This window comes from Hypanus sabinus (genome assembly GCF_030144855.1).
Source record: "Hypanus sabinus isolate sHypSab1 chromosome X1 unlocalized genomic scaffold, sHypSab1.hap1 SUPER_X1_unloc_1, whole genome shotgun sequence".
NCBI classification, from domain to species: domain Eukaryota; kingdom Metazoa; phylum Chordata; class Chondrichthyes; order Myliobatiformes; family Dasyatidae; genus Hypanus; species Hypanus sabinus.
The window spans coordinates 1132158-1140795 of record NW_026778957.1 but is presented as its reverse complement, the minus strand read 5'-3'; positions in this window follow the sequence as shown (position 1 = coordinate 1140795).

The window sequence follows — 8638 nt, the reverse complement described above, 5'->3', positions numbered from 1 at the left end:
GTGTGTGTCTGTGCGTGTGTGTGTCTGTGTGTGTGTGTATGCGTGTGTGTCTGTGTGTGTGTGCGTGCATGTGTGTGTGTATGCGTGTGTGTCTGTGTGTGTATGCGTGTGCGCGTGCGTGTATGTGTGTGTGCGTGCGTATGTGTGTGTGTTTACAGAGTCCAGCGTTCCCTCAGTTCCCCTTTTGGAGCTGCAGGAAATGTTTACAGGGAATGTTTTCCGGTCACCGAATTCCGAATTATAGGAAAGATGTCAACAAAATAGGGAAAGTACAGAGGAGATTTACTAGAATGTTACCTGGGTTTCAGCTCCTAAGTTACAGAAAGGTTGAACAAGTTAGGTCTTTATTCTTTGGAGCTAGAAGGTTGAGGGGGGACTTGATAGAGGTATTTAAAATAATGAGGGGGATAGATAGAGTTGACGTGGAGAGGCTTTTTCCATTGAGAGTAGGGGAGATTCAAACAAGAGGACGTGACGAGAGTTAAGGGGCAAAAGTTTAGGGGTAACATGAGGAGGAACTTCTTTGCTCAGAGAGTGGTAGCTGTATGGAAGGAGCTTCCAGTAGAAGTGGTAGAGGCATTTTCAATTTTGTCATTTAAAAAACAATTGGATAGGTATATGGACAGGAAAGGAATGGAGGGTTATGGGCTGAGGGCGGGCCGGTGGGACTAGCTGAGAGTAAGCGTTTGGCACGGACTAGAAGGGCCGGGATGGCCTGTTTCCGTGCTGGAATTGTGATATGGTTATATGGGTCGGTGGGACTAGGTGAGAGTAAGCGTTTGGCACGGACTAGAAGGGCCGAGATGGTCTGTTTCCGTGCTGTGATTGTTATATGGTTATATGGGTCGGTGGGACTAGGTGAGAGTGGGCGTTCGGCACGGACTAGAAGGGCCGAGATGGCCTGTTTCCGTGTTGGAATTGTTATATGGTTATATGGGTCGGTGGGACTAGGTGAGAGTGGGCGTTCGGCACGGACTAGAAGGGCTGAGACGGCCTGTTTCGGTGCTGTAATTGTTATATGGTTATATGGGTCAGTGGGACTAGGTGAGAGTGGGCGTTCGGCACGGACTAGAAGGGCCGAGATGGCCTGTTTCCGTGTTGGAATTGTTATATGGTTATATGGGTCGGTGGGACTAGGTGAGAGTGGGCGTTCGGCACGGACTAGAAGGGCTGAGACGGCCTGTTTCCGTGTTGGAATTGTTATATGGTTATATGGGTCGGTGGGACTAGGTGAGAGTGGGCGTTCGGCACGGACTAGAAGGGCCGAGATGGCCTGTTTCCGTGTTGGAATTGTTATATGGTTATATGGGTCGGTGGGACTAGGTGAGAGTGGGCGTTTGGCACGGACTAGAAGGGCCGAGACGGCCTGTTTCCGTGCTGTAATTGTTATATGGTTACATGTGTCGGTGGGACTAGGTGAGAGTGAGCGTTTAGAAAGGACTAGAAGGGCTGAGACGGCCTGTTTCTGTGCTGGAATTGTTATATGGTTAATATGGCCTGAAGACTGTGCTCCAACTTAAATGTTATTTTTCCGTAACGTGCCCACTCCCGAGTATCTAGAAGGAATGTTGAAGAGTCTCGCGCTGTCGGTTTCACTTATTAATTGAAGGGTAACATGAAACACATCACAAAGCTTTTCCCTCATCTCTTTCCTTTCCCCAGCAAAGTTCAGCAGTTCAGCAGCCGCTCAGCCCAGGTGGCAGAATCTCTCGTGTCACTGCCACGCCAGTACTCTGTGACCACATTCAACGTGTTTGTTTGTCCTGTCGCGCTGTGGGCCACTGTGTGTTGTTTGCGTGCTGACTGGGTTGGCCGGTCTGACCGGCTCAGCCTGTTCCCCCAGTTGCCCGGGACACGGAGTTTGAATTTCAGTCCCTGCTCTCGACAGGGCGGTGTGCCGTGCTCCACTTTGGCAAGTGCTGGGTCCGGGTGCCTGTTTACAGCTCGCCGTTTCAGTGAAGGGCTGGTTCTGCAGGTTAATTCTTCACAGTTTCGGGAGCTTTGCACTTTGAACTCGCCACGAGCATTATCTCCAGGTGCAGTAATTCAGTCGCGCTGAAGCAGACTTCCCGATGATCTCACCCGTGGAGGCAGTCCGAAGCGTCAGCCGTCCCTCCCCTCCCCCTCTCCGTCAGCGAGCTCGCCGTGTTCCTCCAAACACTGGCGTCGAAGTGATGCTTCACAGCGCCAGCGACCCGGGCTCGGCTCTCTCCCCCACGGACTTTACTCCGGACCACTCCGGTTTCCTCAGGGATCTACGGGACTCGACTGCCGGAGCCCCGGAGACAATCCGCCACTCCGGTTGGCAGCTGCGGGCAACCTAGGCCGGGGCCGGAAGAGTGGCGACACTTTACACCCCCCCCCCCCATGTCCGCGGACTGCGCCGGGCGCTGAAGTTTCCACCGTGTGTTTCGAGGGGGCGCAACGCAAATAAAAGCAGATCTTGATCCGTCCGTCTTCCCATTTCAATCTTTATTGATTTTTCAACAAAGAGAAAAACAATGCAAATCAGAGGAGATTAAAATTCCCAATCTTTCCTTTTAAGATTTGTCAAGAGGAGTTGTGGTTTCTTGTTGATATAGATAACAGCGTAACAATATATTCGACTGACTTAGTATGCACTTTTCTTGCTGTTTATATGCCCTTTGTATCATATGTATTCGTCCATCTTTAGGGAAATTCCTCGGATCACTTCACAAACAGGAGCAGGCCCTTCGGCCCACAATGTTGTGCTGACCCAACTGGACTAATCCCCCTCTACTAATGCCCCAGATCCCTCCGTTCTCCTCACTTTCATGTGCCAATCTAAACGTCTCTTAAAACTCCCGAGTGTATCTGCCTCTTCCGCCAGCCCGGCGGCCACCGCTCTCTGCGTTTCAGATAGAAACTTGCCCCTCGCGTCCCCCTTTGAGCTTTCCGTCTCTCACCTTTGATGCACACCCTCTGGTATTAGACACCTGAACCCCGGGAAAAATGTACTGCCTGCTCTCGCGACTTTAGGGAAGACGAGACCGAGCTCCTGCTCCGCTCGACGGAACAGATACTCACAACGCACGCGGTTGGCATATAAAAAAGCCGCATATTTACTGCACGACGAGTGAGTTCAATAGTCCGTAACACTCCGAGGCCATCGGCAAGCGGGGGTGCGGCGTTATTCAGCTTGCAGCTGCACAGCAGCCTCCCCCCCCTCCCCCCGGGGGAAGAAGCTGTGCCTCACTCTCACTGTCTTGGCCGAGAGGTTTCTGCGTCTCCGACCAGACGGCAGGAGATCGAGCGGGGCGGTGTCCGGGATGGGATGGGTCTTTACTGACATCACCAGCATCGAGAGCCGGAGACTCTCTCCAGGTCTGGCAGTCCCTTTTTAAATCTGTTCAGTACACGTAATCGATTTACTTAACGTGTTATGTTTTATTTATTGTTGCTGTTATTATCTCTCTCTCTGCTAGATTCTGTATCGCATTGAACTGCTGCTGCTAACTTAACAAATGTCACGTCACATGCCGGTGATAATAACCCTGATTCTGGGCTGAGCTGCCCTGATCACCTGCGGCAGGGGTTTCTGATCTGTCTCGCTAAAGTACCGCACCGTCGTTCCATGCGTCAGTATGGTCTCCGTCGCACATCGATAAATGTTGGCCAGCGACGTCCAACGCTGATCACCCGTCGGAGTGCTTTGCGATCGGTCTTGCTGCAGGGAGAGAACCGTGCCGTATTCCGCGTATGGTCTCCCTTGCACGTTGATAGAAGTTGTTAGTACGCTCTCCGTCGCACATCCATAAAAGTCGGCATTTAGCTCATAATCTTACAAACCTCCGAAGCTGTTCATGAATCGTTGAGTGTGTGCGTCTTCAGGCTCCTGTACCTCCTCCCTGATGGCAGAGGGGAAGAAGCTGTTCCTGAATCGTTGAGTGTGTGTCTTCAGGCTCCGGTAACCTCCTCCCGGATGGCAGAGGGGAAGAAGCTGTTCCTGAATCACTGAGTGTGAGTCTTCAGGCTCCTGTACCTCCTCCCCGATGGCAGAGGGGGAGAAGCTGTTCCTGAATCACTGAGTGTGAGTCTTCAGGCTCCTGTACCTCCTCCCCGATGGCAGAGGGGGAGAAGCTGTTCCTGAATCACTGAGTGTGTGTCTTCAGGCTCCTGTACCTCCTCCCTGATGGCAGAGGGGAAGAAGCTGTTCCTGAATCATTGAGTGAGTGTCTTCAGGCTCCTGTACCTCCTCCCTGATGGCAGAGGGGAAGAAGCTGTTCCTGAATCGTTGAGTGTGTGTCTTCAGGCTCCTGTACCTCCTCCCTGATGGCAGAGGGGAAGAAGCTGTTCCTGAATCGCTGAGTGTGTGTCTTCAGGCTCCTGTACCTCCTCCCTGATGGCAGAGGGGAAGAAGCTGTTCCTGAATCGCTGAGTGTGTGTCTTCAGGCTCCTGTACCTCCTCCCTGATGGCAGAGGGGAAGAAGCTGTTTGTGAATCGCTGAGTGTGTGTCTTCAGGCTCCTGTACCACCTCCCTGATGGCAGAGGGGAAGAAGCTGTTCCTGAATCGTTGAGTGTGTGTCTTCAGGCTCCTGTACCCCCTCCCTGATGGAGAAGAGGGCACGTTTTGGGTGCCCCTTGGTGCAGGACACCAGCTTCTCAAGGCTTGGCTTTTTGCGACGTTCTCGGTGGTGGGGAGGGGCTCTGTCTGTGTCTGTGATGGAGCTGGCTGAGTCTTTCGGCAGAGATGAGCCTGATCACGTCATGTCCTGTACCCGAGGGTGCCACTCCCACGCCTCCATCACTCTACCCTGGCGTGTTGTAGCCCAGGGGCCCGGTCTAGTTCAGGGTCCCTTACTCCCCCGCCCACCTCACAATCTCTCTGACACGCCTCTTGTCAGGGAGGAGGTACAGGAGCATCAGGACTGGGACTGTCAGACTGGGCGACAGCTTCTTCCCCCAGATTGGGAGACTGATGAATACCAGACCACCACCTGGGTCTCGTCACCCCCCACCCGCCCCACCATCTCTCTGACCCACCACCGTCAGGGAGGAGGTACAGGAGAATCAGGACTGGGACTGTCAGACTGGGGAACGGCCTCCTTCCCCCAGACTGGGGGACTAATGAACGCCCGGCCACCACCGGGGTCTCGTCACCCACCACCCACCCCACCGTCTCTCTGACCCACCACCGTCAGGGAGGAGGTACAGGAGCATCGGGACTAGGGGACTGTCAGACTGGGAACGGCTCCTTCCCCAGACTGGGGGACTAATGAATTCCTGGCCACCACCGAGGTCTCGTCACTGGGACAGCGAGATGTTTACTGTCTACCCGTGCTGGCGCACTACGAGCATTTTTGAATTGTATTTTATTAACTTGTTTACGGAAATTCGTTAGACCACAGACCATAAAACATAGGAGCAGAAGTAGGCCATTCGGCCCGTCAAGTCTGCTCCGCCATTCAATCACGGGCCGATCCGATTCTTCCAGTCATCCCCACTCCCCCTGCCTTCTCCCCATACCCTCTGGCTAATCAAGAACCTATCTATCTCTGCCCTAAATACACCCAACGACTTGGCCTCCCACAGCCTCTTGTGGCAACAAATTCCACAGATTTACCACCCTCTGACTGAAGTAATTTCCCTGCATCCCTGCTCTGAAAGGACGTCCTTCAGTCCTGAAGTCGTGCCCTCTTTTCCTGGAATCCCCTATCATGGGAAACAACTTTGCCGTATCTAATCTGTTCAGGCCTTTTAACATTCGGAATGTTTCTATTAGATTCCCCCCTCATTCTCCTGAACTCCAGGGAATACAGCCCAAGAGCTGTCAGACGTTCCTGATACGGTAACCCTCTCATTCGTGGAATCTTTCTCGCGAATCTTCTCTGAATCCTCTCCACTGTCAGTACATCCTTTCTGAAATAAGGGGCCCAAATCTGCACGCAATACTCCGTGTGGGTCTCTGGAGTGTCCTGTCGAGCCTCGACATCACCTTGTGTTTGGTGTGCTGCCCGTTGCGTGGGTCCGGCGTTAAGGTCTTCTCGTTCGGTTGGATACCGCGTGCGGTCCGATGACGATCATCCTGGAGCAACAGCCCAGGACACGTCATTTTGGAGGCAGACCCTGCAGGCCGCCGTGCCGTGTGATGTGGAAGTGGAGCGGTCTACTTTGAAGCACACCGTGGGCCGCGTCGGTCGCCATAACGACCAGCGGCCCGAGTGCGCTTTCCGTCCGTCCGTCCGTGTGTGCGCTTCGCTGGCCCGGTGCTGAAGTGGAGCGGACCTTTGGGGCTTCCCGTTCCCCTGGCCTGGCCTCTGCTTGGACTTTGAGCGCAAGATTCCCGAGCAGCGTCGCCTGGCCGTTTCGCTCTGTTGTTCCGTTAAAGTGGAGCAAGACAGTTAGCCTGCTGGCCCCCGTCAGTCCGGGCACTGTGTGCAGATGTTTGCAGGTTATGCTGCAGTTGGTACAAGATGCTGGTGAGGCCCCTCTCCCCTTCTCCTATTCTATTCCCCCTCACTCCTTCTCCTCTGCCCATTAGCTCCCTGGATTCCTTCCTCCTTCCCTTCTCCTCCGCCAGCCCTTTGCTATCTTCTACATATCACCTGTCAGCTTCTCACTTCATCCCCACTCACGTCCCCCTTCACCTGGTCTCAACTATCACCTGGTCCTCCTCCCCCTCTCCCCACCCACCCACCTTCCCCCTCACCTGTCAGCTTGTCCTCCTCCCCCTCCCCACCCACCCACCTTCCCCCTCACCTGGGTCTCACCTGTCAGCTTGTCCTCACCTCCCCCTCCCCCACCACCCCACCTTCCCCCTCACCTGGTCTCACCTGTCACCTTGTCCTCCTCCCCCTCCCCCACCCACCCACCTTTCTCCTCACCTGGTCTCACCTGTCAGCTTGTCCTCCCTCCCCCTCCCCCACCCACCCACCTTCCCCCCTCACCTGGTCTCACCTGTCAGCTTGTCCTCCTCCCTCCCTCCCCCACCCACCCACCTTCCCCTTCACCTGATCTCACACCTGTCAGCTTGTCCTCCTCCCCCTCCCCACCCACCCACCTTCCCCCTCACCTGGTCTCACCTGTCAGCTTGTCCTCACTCCCCCCTCCCCCCACCCACACCACCTTCCCCCCTCACCTGGTCTCACCTGTCAGCTTGTCCTCCTCCCCCCTCCCCCAACCCACCCACCTTCCCCCTCACCTGGTCTCACCTGTCAGCTTGTCCTCCTCCCCCTCCCCACCCACCCACCTTCCCCCCTCACCTGGTCTCACCTGTCATTGTCCTCCTCCCCCCTCCCCGACCCACCCACCCACCTTCCCCCCCTCACCTGGTTCTCACCTGTCAGCTTGTCCTCCTCCCCCTCTCCCACCCACCCACCTTCCCCCTCACCTGGTCTCACCTGTCACCTTGTCCTCCTCCCCCCTCCCCCACCCACCCACCTTCCCCCTCACCTGGTCTCACCTGTCATTGTCCTCCTCCCCCTCCCCACCCACCCACCTTTCTCCTCACCTGGTCTCACCTGTCAGCTTGTCCTCCCTCCCCCTCCCACCCCACCCACCTTCCCCCTCACCTGGTCTCACCTGTCAGCTTGTCCTCCTCCCCCTCCCCCACCCACCCACCTTCCCCTTCACCTGGTCTCACCTGTCAGCTTGTCCTCCTCCCCCTCCCCCACCCTCCCACCTTCCCCCTCACCTGGTCTCACCTGTCAGCTTGTCTTCCTCCCCCTCCCCCACCCACCTTCCCCCTCACCTGCTCTCACCTGTCACCTCGTCCTCTTCCCCCTCCCCCACCTCCACCCACCTTCCCCCCTCACCTGGTCTCACCCTGTCACCTTGTCCTCCTCCCCCCCACCCACCCACCCCCCTCACCTGGTCTCACCCTGTCACCTTGTTCTCCTCCCCCTCCCCACCCACCCACCTTCCCCCTCACCTGGTCTCACCTGTCACCTTGTCCTCCTCCCCCTCCCCCACCCACCCACCTTCCCCCTCACCTGGTCTCACTCTGTCAGCTTGTCCTCTTCCCCCTCCCCCACCCACCCACCTCCCCCCCTCACCTGGTCTCACCTGTCACCTCGTCCTCTTCCCCCTCCCCCACCCACACCCACCTTCCCCCTCACCTGGTCTCACCTGTCACCTTGTCCTCCTCCCCCTCCCCCACACCCACCCACCTTCCCCCCTCACCTGGTCTCACCTGTCATTGTCCTCCTCCCCCTCCCCCACCCACCCACCTTCTCCCTCACCTGGTCTCACCTGTCAGCTTGTCCCCCTCCCCCTCCCCCATCACACACCTTCCCCCTCACCTGGTCTCACCTGTCACTTTGTCCTCCTCCCCCTCCCCCCACCCACCCACCTTCCCCCTCATCTGGTCTCACCTGTCAGCTTGTCCTCCTCCCCCTCCCCCACCCACCCACCCACCCACCCCCCTCACCTGGTCTCACCTGTCACCTTGTTCTCCTCCCCCTTTCCACCACCACCCACCTTCCCCCTCACCTGGTCTCACCTGTCACCCTGTCCTCCTCCCCCTCCCCACCCACCCACCTTCCCCCCTCACCTGGTCTCACCTGTCAGCTTGTCCTCCTCCCCCTCCCCCACCCACCCACCCACCTTCCCCCCTCACCTGGTCTCACCTGTCAGCTTGTCCTCCTCCCCCTCCCCCACCCACCCACCTTCCCCCTC